Source organism: Choloepus didactylus (assembly GCF_015220235.1).
Source record: "Choloepus didactylus isolate mChoDid1 chromosome 11 unlocalized genomic scaffold, mChoDid1.pri SUPER_11_unloc2, whole genome shotgun sequence".
NCBI lineage: Eukaryota > Metazoa > Chordata > Mammalia > Pilosa > Megalonychidae > Choloepus > Choloepus didactylus.
Genome location: NW_023637579.1, coordinates 1,822,517 through 1,843,816, shown reverse-complemented (window position 1 = coordinate 1,843,816; position 21,300 = coordinate 1,822,517). Strand labels below are relative to the sequence as shown.

The window sequence follows — 21,300 nt, the reverse complement described above, 5'->3', positions numbered from 1 at the left end:
AGGTTCAGAGAAGAGTGTGGAAATGAAGAATATCACTAAGGTTCAAAAGAAAGAGAAAAAATAGAAGTAGAGTAAAATATGACACATAAAATACAAAAGACAAAATGGTACACAGTAGACTTCATGTTGAGTAAAATTAGAAAGAAAAGGACAAATACTGTATGGTCTCAGTATTATGAACTAACATTAATGAGCAATCCTTGAAAGTTGAAGTTGAGAACACAGGATATCAGAAGACAGAGGGTAGAGATGGGCATTTGATGCTGAAGGAGAACAGAATGTTCACAGGATTGGTTGTATAGATCCAGAAATATCACAGTACTGTGTAATGGTAGCACAATATTGTAAGTACTCTGAACAAAGATGAGTGTGAGTATGGGTGAAAGAGCATGGCTAGGGGCATGTTTGATACCAGAAATAAAGACAGAGGTGAGGCTAAGCCAACTTCTAATTGTTCCTGAGAGTCATTCCCAGAGAACCTCTTTTGTTGCTCAGATATGGCCTCTGTCTGTTAGTCAACTTCGCAGGTAAACTCACTGCCCACTCCCTTATATGGGACATGACTCCCAGGGATATAAATCTCCCTGGAAACATGGGATGTGACTACTGGGATTGAGCCAGGACCTGGCATCATAGGATTGAGAAAGTCTTCTGGACAAAAAGGGGAAGAGAAATGAAACACAATGAAGTTTCAGTGGCTGAGGCATTTCAGTTGGAGTCAAGAGATCATTCTGGAGGCACATCAAGCATTATATATATATCCTTTTTTAGTTTTTAGTGTATTGGAATAGATAGAAGGAAATATCTGAAACCATTGAACTGCAACCCATAGCCTTGATTCTGGAATATGATCATATATGTATGGCTTACATGGTGTGACCATGTAATTGAGAAAACCTTGTGGCTCATACTCCTTTTATCCAGTGTATGGACAGATGAGAAGAAAAATAGGGACAAAAAGTTAATGAATAATACAGTAGGAAGAGGTCTATGAGATGTTTTGGGTGTTCTCTTTTACTTTTATTTTTATTTTCATTTTTTAAGTAATGAAAAGTTTAAAAATTGATTGTGGTGATGAATGCACAACTATATGATGATAGTGTGAACAATTGTAAATTTGATGATTGCATGGTATGTGAATATATTTCAGTAAAATTGCATTAAAACATTGAAGTCAACCTCAAACCCTGCTGTTGCTTTATTAATTATGTTGAAGTAATATTCTAAATTCTTTGTCATCATTTGAAGAATGTTCACAGCATCTTCACCAGGAGATTTCATCTCAAGAAACAACTTTCTTTGCTCATCCGTAACTCCTCATCCATTAAAGTTTTATCATGAGATTACAGCAATTCAGTCAGATCTTCAGGCTCCACTTCTAATTCTGGTTTTCTTGCTTTTTCCACCACATCTGAAGTTACTTCTTCCTCCAAAATGTTGAACCCCTCAAAGTCATCCATAAGGGTTGGAATCAACATCTTCCAAACTCCCATTAATGTTGATGTTTTGATATGTTCCCATGAATCATGAATGTTTTTAATGACATCTAGAATGGTGACCCCCTTCCAGAAGGTTGTCAACTTACTCTGCCCATATCCATCATAGGAATCACTATCTATTGCAGTGATAGCCTTCCAAAGTGTAATCCTTCATTAATGAAATTCAAAGTTAAAATTGCACTTTTATACATGGGCTGCAGAATTTATGCTGTTTTAACACTCATGAAAACAACATTCATCTCATTGTATGTCTCCATCAGAGGTTTTGTGTGAACAGGTGCATTGTCGTTGAACAGTAATATTTTGAAAGAAATATTTTCTTCCCAGATGTAGTTCTCAACTGTGGGCATAAAATGCCCAGTAAACCATGTGTAAACAGATGTGCTGTCATCCAGGCTTTGTTCCATTTATGGAGCACAGGCAGATTTAGGATAATTCTGAGAGGCCCTAGGATTTTCAGAACAGTAGTTGAGCAGTGGCTTCAAAGTAAAGTCATCAGCTGCATTAGCCTTGAGCAAGAGAATCAGCCTGTCTTTGTAGCTTCGAAGCCAGGCACTTTATTCTCTCTAGCTTTGAAAGTTCTGGATGACATCTTCCAATAGAAGGCTGTTTTATTTACATGGAAAATTTGTTGTTTGCTGTAGCCAACTTCATCACTAATCTTAGCAAGGTCTTCTGGATAGGTTGCTGCAGCTTCTACAGCAGTACTTTTTTATATTGTGGAGGCAGCTTCTTTGCTTAAACCTCCTGAACCAACCTCTGTTAGCTTCAAACATTTCTTCAGCAACTTCCTCACATTTCTCAATCTTCAAAGAATTGGAGAGCTTGAGAATTGTTCTGGATTAGGCTTTGGCTTAAGGGAATATTATGGCTGGTTTGATTTTCTATTCAGACCACTCAAACTTTCTCCATATCAGCAATAATACTGTTTTGCTTTCTTCCTTCATCTGTTCACTGGATTAGCACTTTTGGTTTTCTTCAAGAACTTTCCTTTGTATTGACAACTTGGCTAAATGTTTTGGGCAAGAGGCCTAGCTATCTGCCTATCTTTGCCTTCAACATGCCTTCCTCACTGAACTTAATCATTTCTAACTTTTCATTTAAAATGAGAGACATACAGCTCTTCCTTTCACTTGCACACCAAGGGGCCATTGCAGAGTTATTAACTGGCCTAATTTCAATTCTGTTGTATCTCAGAGAATAGGGTGACCTGTGAAGTGGGAGAGAGACAAGGGAATGTCCAGTGAGTGGAGCAGTCAGAATACACACATTTATTAAGTTCACCATTTTATATGGGCAAATTTCATGATGCCCCATAATAGTTACAATAGTAACATCAAAGATCACTGATCACAGATCACCATATCAGATATAATAATTAAAAAGTTTTAAATACTGTGAGAAATACCAAAATGTGTCACAGAGACACCAAGTGAGAACATCCTGTTGGAAAATTGGTACTGATAGACTTGCTTAGTGCAAGATTGCCACAACCTTCAGTTTGTAAAATACACACCTGCAAAGTTCCATAAAGCAAAGCACAATAAAAAGAGTTATGCCTGTATTATGAAGCCATAAAAAACCTGGAAATTCATATACATGATACAATGGGGGTTTACTTGGAAATATTATAAGAAAAAGAAGTATTACACAAAAGGTTGCATATTTTATGATTCTGTGTCTATAAAACAGTTGAAAGAGGCAATATCATAGATGCAAGGAAGCAGATAAGTGGTTGCCAGGGTCTGGGGGAAGGGAGTTTGGTGATTAATCCTCAATGTGTATAGGGTTACCTTTTGGAGTAAGGAAAATGTTTTGGAACTAGATAGAAATAATGGCTCCATTATGTTGTGACTGTACTAAATGCTACTGAATTCTATACTGTAGAACTGATAATGTTTATGAATTTTGCTTCAATAAAAATATTCAAGAAACATTTCCTTTAAAATATGAAGTATAACATGTTTATACTTGACATAAGTAAGGTTTTCAAAAATCAGTGATGCTGGCTAATAGAGAAGTTTGCTGCATTTGGGAAATTGAATTTAATATTTGTTTTAAGTAATCTTTTGGTAGACAATATATTGTATTTATCAGTATGTAGAAGTGGCATTATAGAAGAGACAACTCTGCAGGTATTATACACATTTTTATAGTGTATAAGGAACACCTCATTTATTCTTTTTATTACCTCACCTCTTGCAACAGTCAGAAGAAAATCAATATAAATTCCACAATGCATTTCATTTCATTTCTTTGGTTATTCTGATGAATACTCATATATTTCTTTACACCTCACATTAGTTTTCATTGAAACATAGTTTATAGAGATAACATTCCAATAGTTTCCTATTGCTGGTGGAACAATTTACCAGAAACTTGGTGAATTTCAACAGCACCTTTCTCAAGACCAGGTATCCAAAATCAGTTTCACTGGTCTGAATCTGATGTGTCAGCAGAGCTGTATCCCCTCTAGAGGCTCTAAAAGAGAAGATACTTCCTTGCCTTTTCAGTCTCTAAAGCTGCATTCTTTGCTTTTTTGGCTTCTTGAGTGGGTGGCATTCCTTGGCTGTTGGTTTCTTCCTTTGTCTTCAGCCTTCATCATAACATTTTGAAATTTCTTCCTCTGCTGTAGTTGTGACATTAACTTCTGTCTTCTGTGTATCAAATCTATGTCTGACTTCCTCTTATAAGGACAATTTTATAACATTTTGGGCATGCTAGTATAATCTGGGATAAGGTCTGCATCTCAATATTCTTAACTTAATCACATGTGCAAAGGCCTTTTTCCTATATTAAACTTCACAGGTTCCAGAGGCAAAGACCTGGGTGTGTTTGGAGGTTAGGGGATCATTATTCAGTCCTTAACATTCAAAGCACATTTAACTGGGTGGAAACTGGCACCTAGTTCTCTGTGTCTTAGTTTCCTATCTGCTATGATAAATACCACACAATAGGTTGGCTTAACAATAGGAATTTCTTGGTTCATGGTTTCAGAGACTAGAAGGTCTCCTTCCTCCAAGAGTCAATGGCATTCTTACTCAGCAAGTATCTTTGAGGTCCTTTACTTTCCTTTACATGGCAATGCCCATTCCTTTCTCTTTTGGGTTCCACTGACTTGTTCATTCTGGCTCTACCACATGGCTTTCTGTTTTATAAGGCCTCCAGAAATATGATTAAGACCCATCCTGATTCAGTTGGCCACACCTTGACTAAAAATAACATTTTCAAAAGGTCTTATTTATAATGGGCTCTCACCCAAAGAAATGGAATTAAAGATTAAGAACATGCTTTTTTTTGGGTACACAATTCAACCTACCACAACATATATATTAGTATTTTGATGAGTAGATCAAGTCAATAAGACTCAGTTCTAATCCTGATTCTATTGCATGTTTAGCACGTGGGCCTGTTTAAAATTGTTGAATCTTTCAGTGTGTTGGTTTCTTCACCTCAGAGGAAAGGAAAAGGATGAGATCACTAGTTTTCAACTTTCTGTTTTAAAAATAAGATCATGACCTTCAAACAATTGACATCCCATATGTAAAACTGATACCAGCTGAGAAGCTGTGATTATCTTCCTTGGACCAACTTGTTAATTCCAGCTAGGATTGGAAACTCAGCTCACCAGGGAGAGAAGATGGGGTGGGCAGGACTGGCTCTGATTTGCACTGCCACCTTCAGACCCATTGCTGCCACGTGTGGAGATGCCACCTCACAAAGGAGCTCACTAAATACATGGTTGGCAGAAAATTGGGATGCTTACTATCCCCACATGGCATCATCTTGTTTAGTCTCTTGGATGCTGAGTTGAGTGGAGGCTCAACTCTGCATCCAGCTACCTGGCCCTCCAAAGGCAGGGGAATTTGAGCACCACCTGGTCCTTCAGGACAGGGATGGAAGATCAGCACCCACTCAGCCTCTCAGACACTCTTACAGGAGCAGATCAGATCACCACTTTGTTCTGCCAGGTGGAGAATGGAAGATGAGCTTTTTCTGTGTCTGCTGGCAATTTGGGTTTGGAGGGTCCTGTGGTACACTTTTGGGATAAATTGTAGGTAATAAAATCTAGGGAACTCATCAGTGTGTGGTTCCTCAATCTACTAGGCATCTTAGATTCTTCCCAGCTTTCAGCATCTTTCTGTGCATGTTTGTTGAGTTATTTCCAGCATTTCCAATTACAAAAGAGAGAATCTAGGGGAATCTCCTCTTGGCTGAACCAGAATTCTGTTCTCAGAAGAGAGACGAGGTTTCCCAGATAACCTAGAACTTTTAGACCCTAATAAGTTATGTTGACTCTGATGGCCCTTTGTTGTTCTCTCCCACATCGCTGCAATCCAGAGTGTGGGTCAGGGAATGAAGAAATACAGAAATCCATTTTCTCAACAAATGCTTGGATTTGAACAAGATATGCTGTAGTATCAAGTAAGTGGAATATGGTCAGGAATGTCATGAACATAAGTTAGAAATGGGTAAGAGATCATACATCATGGTCTACTTGGGGGGGTGGATGCATCATCAGGTGAGTTCAATCTAATCAGTGCTGTAGGTGCTGATGTTGAGGAGGATGTCAGTCCAGGAATGCTGCAGGGTCCTGAGCAGGAAAATTCCCCAGAATCCTGGGTCAGGATTGAATATCACACATTTTATTGCCTTTTTTTTTTCATCACTTCCACTAAGATCTAGTCTGTGAAGTTGGGAACCCTGTATATTTTACCACTTAGTCCCCAGAAAAACACATGTTCTGAAACATTGGAGACCTTCAATAAATATTACCAACTAATGTTGTTTTATATATGATGGAATAAATTCAATTATATTGAAGATGCTTGTCCATATGGCATGTTTATGCCATTGATTCCTGAATATTTGTGAGTTATGTTGTCCTTCATGATCACATGATGCTGTGGACCTTCTTCCTAGTTATGCAAATATGGAAACAGAAACAGATATACTATAGCCACCTCAGGTGCTATGTTCACCCCTTGATTTCTCCAGCTCATTGTATTTGCATTTCATGGACCTCAGCTTTATAATGAATTTTGGGGGTAGGAAAGGAAAAGTAATTGCTTTGAAGAGAGGCCAGAACTCATCCCGCAGCACCTGCCCTTTCCTTAGCCAACCTTCTAAAGGTTTAACTTCCAAGATGGATATTCTCCCTGGAGAGCTGTTTCTTTCTCCAAGGCTTTGCTATATTAGCACTTATTCCAGACAAACAGTGGACATTTGTGGAGAAAGCTAAGAAACAGATCACCAGAGGTCAGTGCCACTGGAATGCTTGAATTATATGTGTCCCTGGCTGGCCTATGGCATTTTGATAATGTGGCACTCCTCACATCTACAATGATCTTCCACTTCCTCATCGCCTAGATAGCTGTATATTTTGTGGCAAAATCCATGTGGCAGCATGTGTTTATTTTTAGTGATGAGTATCCATTTATCATTTGCATAAGTTGTTTTCCAGTGGCCCATCCAAGAAGGATTGGTGACCCAACATGCCCTCCTCCTCCCTCAGTTTCAAGCCCTCTGTGCCCTCCAAGGTTACCTCTCTTCCTGGCTTCAGAGGAATCCAGAATTTCCTCATCTTCAGAGTTCTATTGCTAATCTGCACAATGTTTTCCTCAGCCACCCCTTCAACCTTAGCTAGTATTCTCCTTGGTCCATTTTCTGCATACAGGCTTCTGTTCTTTTGTGCTGTTTCTTAAAACAGAACTAGGGTGCTCTACTTAAGGACTCTTGTATTTCATTGTTTCCCCTTGTCACATATGATTTTTGCATAGATATAAGATGGTTTTCTTCCTCACTTCATTCAGGTGTCTAAATAAAATACCCTTCATCAAAGAGTCCTATGCTACCTAAGTTAGCAGTGTTACCAGACCAAGGCAGTGGATTCTTTGCCTATGTGATCAAATGACAAATTCCTCAGTCCCTGATGTTTCAAGGAGAGAGTTACTTTTTGTTTTTTTTTTTACATTTTATTTTGAACTTAATTCAAAGTTATAGGAACAGTTGCAAAAATAATACAAATCCCATACACAGAACTCCAGCACTCGCTGACCCCGATACCCCAATCCTCTAACTTTAACACATCACACCACTATTTCTTTCCCTCCCTCCCTCCCTCTCTCCCTATCTGTCATCCATCATCTGTTGCTCTGTCTTCTGAACATGAGAGCTAGCTGCACACATCCTTGAACAAACACTATATTTCACATATACAATTCCCATGAACAAGAACATTCTTTTGTGTAATCCCATTAAGCACAGCTAAGAAGTACAAGAGATTCAACAATGATACAAAGCTTACATTCTATATTTCCTTTTCCTCATGTCTCAACTTGTCCCTTTGAGCCTCCTGTCCTCCATCCTCAGATCCCATCCAGGGTGATCCTTGGCATTCAATTGTCATCTATTTAGGCTGTCTTTTTTTTTCTCAATTGTGGAAACATATACAGAGCCTAAATCTTCCCATTCCAACCCTTCCCTAGAATTCCATTCATGGGATTAATCACATTTAGAATGTTGTAATGCTATCACCTTCCCACCATCCATTACTAGAAATTTCGTTTCAACTCAAACAGCAACCCTACACTCATTTCTTATCTCCCCATTGCCCCTTCCCCCATTTCTCTTAACCCATACTCTACTTTTCATCTCTATGGTCATATTCTCTGATAATTTCTTTGTGTTTACTGTGGGGCTGAAAATTAACCTCTTAAATCCATAACAATCTTGTTTTTCTTTGATACCAACTTAACTTCAATAGGACACATAAACTATGTACCTATACTCCTCCATTCCCCCACCTTTATAGTTCTTGTCAAAAATTGCATATTTTACATTATGCAAACCACTGATTTGCCATTAGAGTTTGTGTATTTTATATCATGTAGCAAGTAAATAGTAGAGTTACAATTCAAAAATTATTGACTTCTATTTCTATTCCATTGTAGTCAGAGATTGTGCTTTGAATATGGTCAATTTTTTTTCAATGTATTGTGGCTTGTTTTATGTCCCAGCATATGGTCCATTCTGGAGAAAGATCCATGATCACTAGAGAAAAATGAATGTCCTGGTGATTTGGGATGCAAGGTTCTATACATGTCTGTTAAAATTCTCTATAACTCTTTCTCCTTTCTTTGTTTCTCTGTTGGTAGGGCTTCCTTTAGTATCTGAAGTAGGGCAGGTCTTTTATTGGCAAACTGTCTCAACATTTGTTTGTTTGTAAAAAATGTAAGCTCTCCCTCAAATTTGAAGGAGAGTTTTGCTGGATAAAGTATTCTTGGTTGGAAATTTTTCTTTCTCTGAATTTTAAATATGTCATGCCACTGCCTTCTTACCTCCATGGTGGCTGCTGAGTAGTCACAACTTAATCTTATGTTTCCTTTGTATGTGGTGAATTGCTTTTCCCTTGCTGCTTTCAGAACTTGTTCCTTCTCTTCAGTATTTGACAGTCTGATCAGAATATGTCTTGGAGTGTGTTTATTTGGATTTATTCTATTTGGAGTTCACTGGGCATTTATGCTTTGTGTATTTATGGTGTTTAGAAGATTGGGGAAGTTTTCCCCAACAATTTGTTTGAATACTCTTTCTAGACCTTTACCCTTCTCTTCCCCTTCTGGGACACCAATGAGTCTTAAATTTGGATGTTTCATTTTATCTATCATATCCTTGAGATTCTTTTTGATTTTTTCAATTTTTTTCTCCATTTTTTCTTTTGCTCTTTCATTTTCTGTTCTGTGGACCTCTAGGACACTGAGTTGTTGTTCAACTTCCTCTAATCTTCTATTATGAGCAACCAGAGTCTTTTTAATATGTCCAACAATTTCTTTTATTTCCATAAGATCTTCTATTTTTTTATTGAATCTTGCAATTTCTTCTTTATGCTCTTCTAGGGCCTTCTTTACATCCCTTTTATCCTGCTCCATGGTCATCTTCATGTCTTTTATATCCTGTGCCATGTTTTCATTCCTCAATTGTAATTGTTTGATTAATTGTGCCAAGTACTGTTTCTCTTCTGATATTTTGATTTGAGTGTTTGGGATCAGGTTCTCCATATCATCTGGTTTTATCATATGCATTAAGATCTTCTGTTTTTTTGTTTTTTTTTTTTTTTTTGCCTCTTGGCATTTGCTTTGCTTGACAGGGTTCTTTCAAGTTGTAAAAAAAAAAAAAAAAAAAAAAAAATCAAATTTTTCAGAAATACAAGTTGATGGCATACACTTTCCCCAACTAACCAGCAGATGGCATCTGTGAGTCACCTATACCCCTCAAGTCAGTTCTCCCCAACTCTGTCTCTGTGGTGCATGGGGAAATGAATTCTGTGGGGTTCAGTTGGTGAACTCAGTTTGGGTTTGTTGTTGGAGATGGCTTCCCTGAATGTGGGGTCTGTGTCTGGACGGTTAGGCAGGCAGGGCAGGTTTAATATTCAAACCTCCCAGGTGTTCCCAGAGATTCGAGGCTGTTGCAAGAGTCTAAGCCTTCATTTCTGTTTTGCCCCAGATTTTCTCTGTTGCTGACCCACAAACCACCAGCATTGGTGTAGCATCCCTGGGTTTTCTGAGTGGGCCCCCCTTCTCAACTGTGATCTTCCAGGACCTCTGCTGAGGGAAGGCTGTGCTATGTCACTAGTGTGCATCATCCCTCAAGGGAAGCCCTGGGCTGCCAGGCTATGCAGGGGCACTCTCTGCCTCATGCAAAGATTAGCCTATAATTCTTGACTGATGTAAGTTCTGAATGAAAGGCAGGTAGTGGAGCTGGGCCCCACCCCTTTCCTGTTAGAGAAGATGGGTACCTCAGGGTGAGGTCATTAGCATTTCAATGGTCTCACTCTGCCTGTGCCACACCCCCATCTGGGTCACAGAACTGGAAAGTGAAAATGGCAGAGGCTTTCTCCACTGAGTCAAAAAAGGAACACTAGTCTGAGGTGACCCTCCAGCCCTCCAAGGTCAGTCATCACCCAAAGTCTCTGTCTACTTGTTGGGGATTCATACCTCGTAGTGAGCAGTTCACACTTGCTAATTAAAACCCCTGTTGGAGCTCAGCTGAGCTATATTCACTTGCTGGGAGAAAGCTTCTCTCTGGCACCATGAGGCTTTGTAGCTTGGGCTGTGGGGTAGGGGTCTCCCAATTTGGATCTGCAGTTCTTACTTACAGATTTTATGCTGTGACCTTGGGCAATCCTCCCATTTCAAGTTAGTGTATGATGAGTGGACAATCACGTTTGTCCCCCTGCAGTTATTCTGAATTATTTACTAGTTGTTTCTGATTCTTTTTTCTAGTTGTTCCAGGGGGACTACTTAGCTTCCACTCCTCTCTATGCCACCATCTTGGATTATCCAAGAGAAAGTTTTATTGCTGGGCATGAAGCTGGAGAGCAGAAGACCTATAGATCCAAAATATGTCTCTCTAAACTGCAATAATTCTGATGGTTTTATAGTATCAAAAGATCGGCAGTTTCTAAGATAATGAGTACAATGGCCACAGATGATGTAGCAGTGATTTAATTACTGAGCATGCACAGATTGATTACATGCTTAGACAGAGGATGTTGTAAGAAAATGGCATCCTTAATATGATGATGGGCATGACTTTTAGTAGTATAATGAGGTATAGGTGACTTGCAAGTTAAAGTCTAACTTGCTGCCCATGTCAGGAGGGCCAATTTTTGTTAGATCCAGCTTCAGTTTTCAAGATAACTTTGGACTTGTGGTGGGTTAGCTCTTGTCTGACCAACAACCATCATTAGTAAATATTAGGGGCTCTCTTTAGTGATAATAAGACTTCAAAGTAAAAAAGCTGAGTAAATGGGTACAAGTGAAAGTTAGTCATAAGGTTTTGCAATCACAGGGGCACAAGGAAAATGGTATACAGTCATTATCAGAGATCAAGCCAGCTAGATTACAGTTCAGGTTTCAAGTATTTCCCTCTGTCTACTCTAATATACCAGAAAGTAAAAGGTAATATCTATATGATGATTCAGCAATTATAATTAGCTCTTAAGTTCAAACATCTTTGTTACAGCATCATCTCTATTCTCTTTTCCTGATCTTAAGTACACTTATCCCCATCCAGGTCATATATCTGATTGTTTTCCCCCACTAAGTTCCATGGGGGCAAGAATTTTATGTTCCCTCGTTGCTGCATCCCATACATGAAACACAATAGGAACATGCAGATTTAACAAACGTTGTGTGCAGAGATTCCACTCTTTTCTAAGCTAAGAACCAATGTTGCCAATGCATCACTCATTTTCTCCACTAGGTGGCAAGTATGGACAGCTTCATATGTTATAGCCTGAGAGATACAATGGGAGTGTTGCAGTGTTAGAATTAGCTTAGTTTTTCATATTTTCTGGTCTCAAGATGTGGGCTCCTTTCTTAGGTGACACCCAGAATCTCCCTTAAATTATTTCTTCTTATTCCTGCAAGAGATGAAAAAATGGCACTTTAACAAAAAATTTTCAATGTATCATCTCACTTAATCTTAACCTCATAATTAAGAGCATTATCCCCATTTCTGCTGAGTGAAAAAACTCAGAGAAAGTCCCCTAAGTTTCACAACAGTTAGAGGTGGATCCTACATAAGAGTAAAGGTTTGCTTGTAAACTCTTGCCCCTCCAGCAGACATCTTTGATTTTATCCAATATAATTACTCCTTGATGCTTCAAGAGAACTGCAAGTCTTGAGTTAATTTGCATCTCAGAGATCTTCAGACTGCCTCTTTTTTCCAAACTGGTTCTTTTTTTTACATAAGGAAACACTCTAGGGCATTTTCCTCCAGACACCCAAAGTCCACTAACAGCATTTCCTGTTCCAGGTACAGGCAGCACTAAGAGATAAGCATATTCCAAGTTGGCTGTTTTCCAGATGTATCATCCTCACTGTAAACACAGGCCAGGAAGACAGAGCAGGTGCATCTGTGAAATGAAACAGCCAGCTAGTAAGCAGGGAAAGGATGTTTTCACGTTTTCCTCTGGGCTTAAGTCTAAGTTGGTAAGGTCAGCATGGAAACTCCTTAAATACCATATGAGAGGGGAAACTTAGGGGCCTGAGAGTGTAGGAGAATCAGACAGTCACAAAGAAGTTACTGTCAGATTTGGAATCTTATATCAGGTCTCAAGAATCTTTTAATTTCCCTGTCATGCTGTGTATGACTTTTTTCATTTCTAAGTACACCATTCTAGACAGAGAAAAAATCTAAGTAGTACCAGCATGGCTTGATCATGAGAAATTTATAAGATCTGAAAAAATAAATATATCCAGAAATTTTGATAATGTGTCCCCTCTCTCCTTTCACTAAAAATTTCAGTTAGTTTCCTTATTCTCTCTTTCTGAAACTGGAAAGAAAAACTTTTTGAGAAAGTGAAAAAAACTCAGAAAACTCTGAACTGAGAAATCTGAGAAAACTTTTTGAAACAGGGAGGTTTTACCTGAGAACACAGCAAACACTTAGGATTTTGCTTGATGATTATGAAGAAATAGTACATTTCTCCCTCCAATAAGAATACTTCTGTTCCCTAATTGGTAACCCTCTAACATCCACTGGGATCTCCCTGAAGCTTCCACAGCTCCTCTGAAATATATGACTACAAATAACTACAAAGCAGAAAATGGTCAATAAAGCTTTAAAAGGAAAGCAAAACTGCCTATACAGGGCAAACAAGGTTAATTTTAAAGTCCAGTTTTCCCATCCAGCTGGCTCAACAAATTATTCTTCAGTCTGACCATAAGTTCAAAAGCCATGCTTCAGAGAAGGCTCCATGGCTGTCTGACTTCAATACAATCTTTCTTCCCCAGAATTATACAAGCTCAACTATAGAGACTGTCAAAAACATAGCATTCTTTTTGGATGAAGTACTTGGCTTTGGAGGACTATCCAAGCCAAGGAAAAGGAAATGAGTTAAATTATGACAGAAATGATTAATGAAATGCATTCTTCAATAATATGTTAACTTAATATAATATGCAGATATACTTATGTATGCTCTGACAAACTGCATTGATCAGAACCATCAGTTTATCCAATAAATTAAAACTAAAATGTGAGGGGATAATGGGGGTAGAAAGCTAAGGGCAAATTTTCCACATTTTATCTGGAATGAAATGACAAATTTCTCACAATTTCCCTGGGCAAAACCTGTGATGAGAGACTCTTTGAAATAAAATACATACCACTTTCCCTCAGAAAGTGACTCTAAATGATGCAGTTACAAGTTTGTTTTTCAGAACAGGAGCATTTATTCCACTTAATTCTCTCGATTCAACACCTTTTGGCCTCAAGACAGTCTGCCCCTCAGATAGGACAGAGAATTTCATATGGGCTTTTGGTCTCAGTGCACCAAGGGCTCTGGGGGTGGAGGAGCAGGATGGGAGCTGGGTGAGCCACAGTCATCTGAGGAGATGTCTGGCCCACCATCTGACTGCCTATTACGGATATGTAGGTAACTGCAGATGCTCTCAGGCTGCTGTCCCAAGGTTTGCTGGTCATGCATCTTATTACAGCTGCAGCATTGTCAGGGGTCCCTTACCCTGCTGCTGTCACCCCAACCTCCTTTACCTTCTTCTTCATTCTCTGCCATCTTAGTATGAATATGGGATTAGTCCTCCTTGCTGCTTCCATTCACCAACTGATAGTGGCTTGGTTTGTCTTTCAAGTGTCCACTTGAATTTCCATATTATTCCTTGCTCCACCCTGTGGGTTGTAGGAATTGACTACAGAACTGTCCATCCCATGTGCTTCCAGTTGTGTCCTTTGGGGCTTCAGCTTGGATTTTTAAACTGTTATATTTCCCTTTGCATCCAGACAGAATGCCCCACTCAGCATGGCCTAGAGAGGGATGCAAAGCTGTTTCACTGTAGGGCCCTGAATGACACTGAGTCCACCTGGAGTGCTCCACTAGTGCTCAATAACTGAGTCAGGCCTTCAGTGCTGTTTTCCCCCAGCTGGCATTCTTGAGGTCTCACCAGGAACTGGCCACTGTGATTTGACCATCATCATCAAATTCAATTTTCACCACTGTTCCAATGACTGTGCTAACCCCACAGCCTCCTCCAGGACAGAGAGAAGTGGGCACAGTCCCACAGACTACACCAGCTAATGGGAATGCCAGGACCAACACTAACTGCAGCAATAACTGAGCATGCCATGCCCAACAGAGTCACTCCACCTGTGATGGCCAAATTCCTCCCATGCTTGGAGGTTTTCCTCCCTTCACACCTGCTGAGGATCTTCCAAAAAACAGGAATGCCAGTGACCATGCCAGGAAATGGGATGCCATCAATGAGAGAAACCTCTCCCCAGAGCACCAATGTGCCCAGTGGCCAAAGAATATCTTCTGGCTCCCTAGATTCTTACTAGAAGATGCAGCCAGTGATGCTGAGGTAATGCTGGTCTAGGATCCCTTCCAGACAAAGCCAACAAAATCCACAGCCACATTCTGCACTGGTTATGTGATTACAGCTTCCATCATTGAAGTTGGTGATATAAGCACTGTATCATCATCAGGCTTGATATCTTCTGGTTGGGATTCTGTCCTCTACCAGGACCTGAGGGTGTTTGGTCATTACCTGCTAATTCTGTCCCCCCTGTTGATGAGCCATATCCCAGGTCTGCTTCAACACCTGGTCTGCTTGTGGTGATCACACAACTCAGTCCAGCTGCATTCCCACTTGCAGGTCAGCCTGGGCTGCTGGCACAGCAACAGGCACAGACAGCCTACCTACAGGCCAGGGCCATCCCAGTGGCATTACTTCTAATGTATCTGTTTATTTATACACAATGATGAGTGTATACACCTGTTAGCACTGTATAATGTCTATGAAATATCACCTTGTGTTCTACAGTTATCAATGAGCATTTAGTAATATTCTGATTCAACCTACTCATAATTATGTTTACAGTTGTATAAAAAATAAAAACTAACAACAAATATACTTTTCAGCCACAGCTTTTACTTCATCAGTATTTGCAAGTACTAATCCTTTGAAAAGAACTTTGATTTCCTTCCCTACTCCTCATTACAAAATTCTGTATTCAACAGTCCCAGATCACTTCACAATCCTACACTTTTATTTACTTATTTTTAATTTATAGGATATTAGACAAAATTCTGAATTCATGGTTGAATAGTCTGGTAAAGCATTCTTGTTAGATGTTTCCCCCACTCTGATATGCCTGATGTGAATTCCAACTGAAGACTATTTCACTTTGATTTCAGGGCTGAAATTTTATCAGTAGGTGAACTTTATCATTGATAAATTCAAAACCACTGAAGATCCTCCTTCATTCCATCCACAGACTGTTTTATTCAATGTGAAATCTCACATATTCTCCACACATTCCTCTGTAAGTAACAGATTTTTCACATCTTTCATCTAAATTATCACTATCAAAATGATCTCTAGTCCCCTAGTGTTTCCTCCTCCTGTTAAAGATATTCCTATCTGGTTTTCCAGTTTATTAGTTATAGCTATTCTGGGCTATGCTTGTGCATGCCAAGGTTGGAGCTCAGCTGAAATCTATTACAGGTATCTACAGCTGTAGGGTTCCACCCAGGATAATACAATCATGTTGTATAAGGATAGAGTGCAATTAAATACATTTGCACATGGATTACATTATCATAGATTAACACCCCTGTAATTTTTTGGTGTGCTGTTATTCAGAGACCAGGTTACTAACATGCCATTGCCATGCTCTTAAAACGAATGATCCTCTCCCAAAGACAAGACAATATCTTGCCAACCATCAGTGTTACCAACACATGACACTGATCTCCAAATTAATGTTTTTCATTAATATAATAAAAATGAACTGATGAAAAATTAGAAAAGAAGTTTTTAGATAGGATTTCAAAGTAGATTTACAATAATTAAAGTAAGAAATTTTAAGTTGAAAGAATGGAAAATTGACTTGCCAGAGTGCTACAATTTCAAGTAAAAGCAATGTAAAACCATATCAGAGAAGAGACCTATTGGAATACAAAAGAAAAGAAACACTGATAAAAGTCACTTGTAGACATGGAAAACAAGCTTTAAAATTAGCAAGACCAAAATGAATAAAGTAAAACATTTTAAATAAGTACAGAGAAACTGAAAGCTGTTGAAGCGAGTCTGGCAACTGAAAATAGATGTTATTAGTAAAGATAACTAAGGGAATGATATGAAAAAATAATTCAGGTTTTAATTGAATAAAAATATTAAAAGAAACGCAATTTGAGAGTTTGTGACATTCTCTGTGCAGGTAAACCAATAAAAATTAATAAATTCCCCTTACACTGAAACTCAAAGATAAATATTATTTAAACAAAAGGGGGGAAAATCTCAAGTAAAATATGGGAGAAATTCACTTCACAAGAGAATGCCTACAAAGCATTCAGTAAAACAATTGTGACACTTATAACCAAGTAAATTCTTCCTTAAATATCACAGCAAGAGATTGACTTAGAGAAAACCTATGTGTAAGTGCAACTTATAGATAAACTGAAAATAATTTAAATCATCAAAAACACAAAATGACAGTGTCACATATGGGAAGAAAGTCAAAGAAAACTCAATTAAGATACAATTTTAGGAATGATCTAAGATGGTGGCATAGAGAGGAGTGGAAACTAGTTAGTCCTCCTGGAACAACTAATAAACAACCAGGAAGAATTAGTAAATAATCTGGAAGAACTGTGTGGGGACAAACATGACCATCCACTCATCATACACCAACCTGAATGGGGGAGTGCCTGAGATTGCAGCATAAAATCTGTAAGTAAAACTGTGGATCCAAGCTGGGAGACCCCTCCTCCAACAGCCTGAGCTGCAAAGCCTCATGGTGCTAGAGGGATGCTCTCTCCCAACAAGCAAATATAGCTCAGCTGAGCTACAACTGGGGTTTTAATTAACAAGCATGGACTGCTTTCTACAAGCTATGAATCCCCAACCAGCAAACAGAGGCTTTGGGTGATGACTGACCTTGGAGAGCCAGAGGGTGGATGCAGACTGGCCCTGAAGGGGGCTTTTTGTCCCTGTTTCAGCTCTGTGGAGAAAGCCTCAGCCATTTTCAGTTCCCAGCACTCTGACCCAGAAAAGGTGGAGATAGTACAGGCAGAGTCTACTCAAATGCTAATTATGTCTCCCTTGGGGGTTATCTTCCCTAAGAGGAAAGGGGAGGGGTCCAGCTCTACTACCCATCTTCCATTCAGAACCAAACCCCAGAGCCTGGGGGAGAACAACCACAGTCCACACCTCCTTACACTGCTCTGGAGTTAGAGGCTGACAGGCACCACTTGCTGGGCAGGAAAGCACAGTGACATGAGGCATCACATGGTGTACCAATTTTCAAAGACCCACCTTCAGGAAAACTGAATAGTGAATTATTTCCTCCTGGGACCTGAGCCCATTCTGGTCTGGGAAAATATGACTGTGGTAACCAAGGAAAACATGCCTAGACAACAGAAAACTACAACCTACACTAAGAAAAATGAAGTTATGACCCAGTCAAAAGAACACATTTATGCTTCAACTGAGGTACAGGAATTGAAACAACTAATAATCAATTCAAAAAGTTTAGGGAAGAGGGCAGGGAAAGATGGTGGAATGGTGAGGTGCAGAATTTTGTCTCTCCCCTAGAGAAGTTAGCAATTACCCAAGAACTATATGAAACAGTGTTTCTGGGGTCTCCAGTAACCAGTCACACATCGGATGCAAGTTTGGAAATGGAGGAAAAGCTGAGATCACAGCAAACATTTTAAGTTCCCTGGACCAAGGGTCTGGCACCCCTCCCCACCCAGACCTCACAGACTGTCTTGCTGCTGGCTCCCAGAAAGGGAAAAAAATAAAAAACAGCAATCTGCTGAGGTCAAGAAGGAGGGCTCAACCCAGCCTGAACTGCAGAATTAATTAGCAAATTAGTTAACTAATTTTCAGAGCTGGGGTGCTAAAGAAGGGCTGGGCTCCAAGAAGGGGGTGCACATAAAAGCAGGCACCCATTCCCAGGCTTCAAAAAAAGCCATTTTCCTCCCCTACATTTTGTCCCATCTGGCTTCTCACTGATCCTTATCTTTTGGCATTTCAATAGTCCATGGCAGGTGTGGAATTGAAGCTGCTGGAGAGTAATTATCAGACAGTAGCCCAAAGTACATCTTTAAATGCTCTAGTACGATACTGACAAAACTTCCAGGCTGGGGAAAGACTTTTAAAAGGGACTCCATTTTTTTTTCTTTTTCTTGTTTTTCTTCTCTATTTTTTTAAATCTAAAAGTAACATATGTGGTTATGTTCTATTAGAAAGCCCAGGTTGAGGGGCTAGGCTGCGCTTGGGGGAAGACAGAGTACCCGCAGCATCTTTGAGTTCTAGATTCACTTTTTGTAAAAATTTTTATTGGCTTTGTTCATATACCATATAATTATCCAAAGATCCAAACTGTACCATTAGTTGCCCCTGGTACCTTCATACAGCTGTGCATCCATCACTGCACTTAATTTTTGTTCAATTTTTAGAAACTTTTCATTACTCCAGACAAGAAAAAGTGAAAGATGAAAAAAAAATAAATAAAAGGAAATTCAAATCCTCCCATATCCCTAACCAACCCCGCTCAATTGTTGACTCGTAGTGATTGTATAGTACATTTGTTACTGTTTATGAAAGAATGTCGAGATACTACTAACTGTAGTATATAGTTTGCCATAGGTAAATATTTCTTCCCTATATGTCCCTCTATTATTAACTTCTAGTTGTCACATATTTGTTCTGGTTCATGGAAGAGTTTTCTAATATTTGTACAGTTAATCGTGGACATTGCCTATCATATGATTCAGTTTTATACATTCCCATCTTTTGACCTCCAACTTTCCTTCTGGTGACATATGACTCTGACCTTCCCCTTTCCATCTCATTCACATGCCATTTGGCACTGTTAGTTATTCTCACATCTTGCTACCTACACCTCTGTTCATTTCCAAACATTTAAGTTCAACCTAGCTGAACATTCTGCTCATACTAAGCAACCGCTCCCCATTCTTAAGCCTCATCCTATACCTTGGTACCTTATAATTCGTGTCTATGAGTTTACATATTATAATCAGTTCTTATCAGTGAGACCCTGCAATATTTGCCCTTATGTGTCTGGCTTATTTCACTCAGTATATTGCCCTTGAGGTTTTGTCATCAACCCATTTTCTTTAAGATGGTTTTGTTCACACACCATACATTCCATTCTAAGTAAACAATCAATGGTTCTCTCTGTACAGTCACATATTTATGTGTTCACCACCTTCACTGCTATCTGTATAAGGGCATCTACATTTCTTCCACAAGGCAGGAGGGAGAGTCAAAGAAGGTAGAGAGGCAAAAGGAAGAGGGAAAAAAAAGACAGCTATGAAGTAGCAATAGGAAAAGTAACCTTAAATCAAAGTAAGGATTCAGACAACACCACCAAAGACAAATGTCTAACATGCCTCCCCTATCCCCCCCCCCTTATCTGTATTTACCTTGGTATATCATCTTTTTTACATTAAAGGAAGCATAATACAATGATTCTGTTAGTTACAGTCTCCAGTTTACATTGATTGCATCCCTCCCCCAAAGACTCCTCATTTTTAACACCATGCAGAGTTGACATTTGCTTGTTCTCCCTTGTAAAAGAACATATTTGTACATTTTATCACAGTTGTTGAACACTCTAGATTTCACCAAGTTACACAGTCCCATTCTTTATCTTTCCTCCTTTCTTCTGGTGTCTCACATGCTCCCAAGCTTCCTCTCTCAACTGTATTCATAGTTATCATTGTTCAGTCTACTTACATTGCTGTGCTACCATCTCCCAAAACTGTATTCCAAACCATGCACTCCTGTCTTCTCCTATCACCCTGTAGTGCTCCCTTAAGTATTTCCTGTAGGGTGGGTGTCTTGTTCACAAAGTCTCTCATTGTCTGTTGGAAAATATTTTGAGCTCTCCCTCATATTTGAAGGACAGCTTTCTTGGATATAGGATTCTTGGTTGGCAGTTTTTCCCTTTCAAGTATCCTAAATATATCACACCACTTCCTTCTTACCTCCATAGTTTCTGCTGAGAGATCCACACATAGTCTTATTAAGCTTCCTTGGTATGTGATGGATTGCTTTTCTCTTGCTGCTTTCAGGATTCTCTTTGTCTTTGACATTTGATAATCTGATTATTAAGTGTCTTGTTGTAGGCCTATTCAGATCTATTCTGTTTGGAGTATGCTGTGCTTCTTGGATCTGTAATTTTATGTCTTTCATAAGAGATGGGAAATTTTCATTGATTATTTCCTCTATTATTGCCTCTGCCCCTTTTCCCTTCTCTTCTCCTTCTGGGACACCAATGATATTTACATTTTTATACTTTGTTTCATTAATTTCCCAGAGATGTTGCTCATATTTTTTCATTCTTTTTTCCATCTGCTCCTTTGCATGTAGACTTTCAGTTGTTTTGTTCTCCAAATTCTTGAGTGTTTTCTTCTGTCTCTTGAGATCAGCTGTTGTGTTTCCATTGTGTCTTTCATCTCTTGTGTTGTGCCTTTCATTTCCATAGATTCTACTAGTTGCTTTTTTGAACTTTTGATTTTTGCCTTATGTATGCCCAGTATTTTCTTTACAGCCTCTATGTCTTTTGTGAAATATTCTCTAAACTTTTTGAATTGATTTAGCATTAGTTGTTTAAATTCCTGTATCTCATTTGAAATGTATGTTTGTTCTTTTCAGCCATAGCTTCATTTTTCTTAGTGTAAGTTGTAGTTTTCTGTTGCCTAGACATCTGACCTCTTAGACCACCCCAAATAGGTTTTCCCATA

The 21,300-nt window shown here is 39.0% G+C and overlaps 1 protein-coding gene and 1 pseudogene across 2 annotated transcripts in view; both read right to left on the bottom strand.

Annotated features, from left to right (window-relative positions):
- Window positions 1-21,300, bottom strand: part of LOC119524581 (calcium signal-modulating cyclophilin ligand-like) — a 174,467-nt gene that overhangs the window by 87,576 nt on the left and 65,591 nt on the right. The window lies entirely within an intron of this gene.
- LOC119524580 lies at window positions 13,474-14,991 on the bottom strand (annotated as a pseudogene).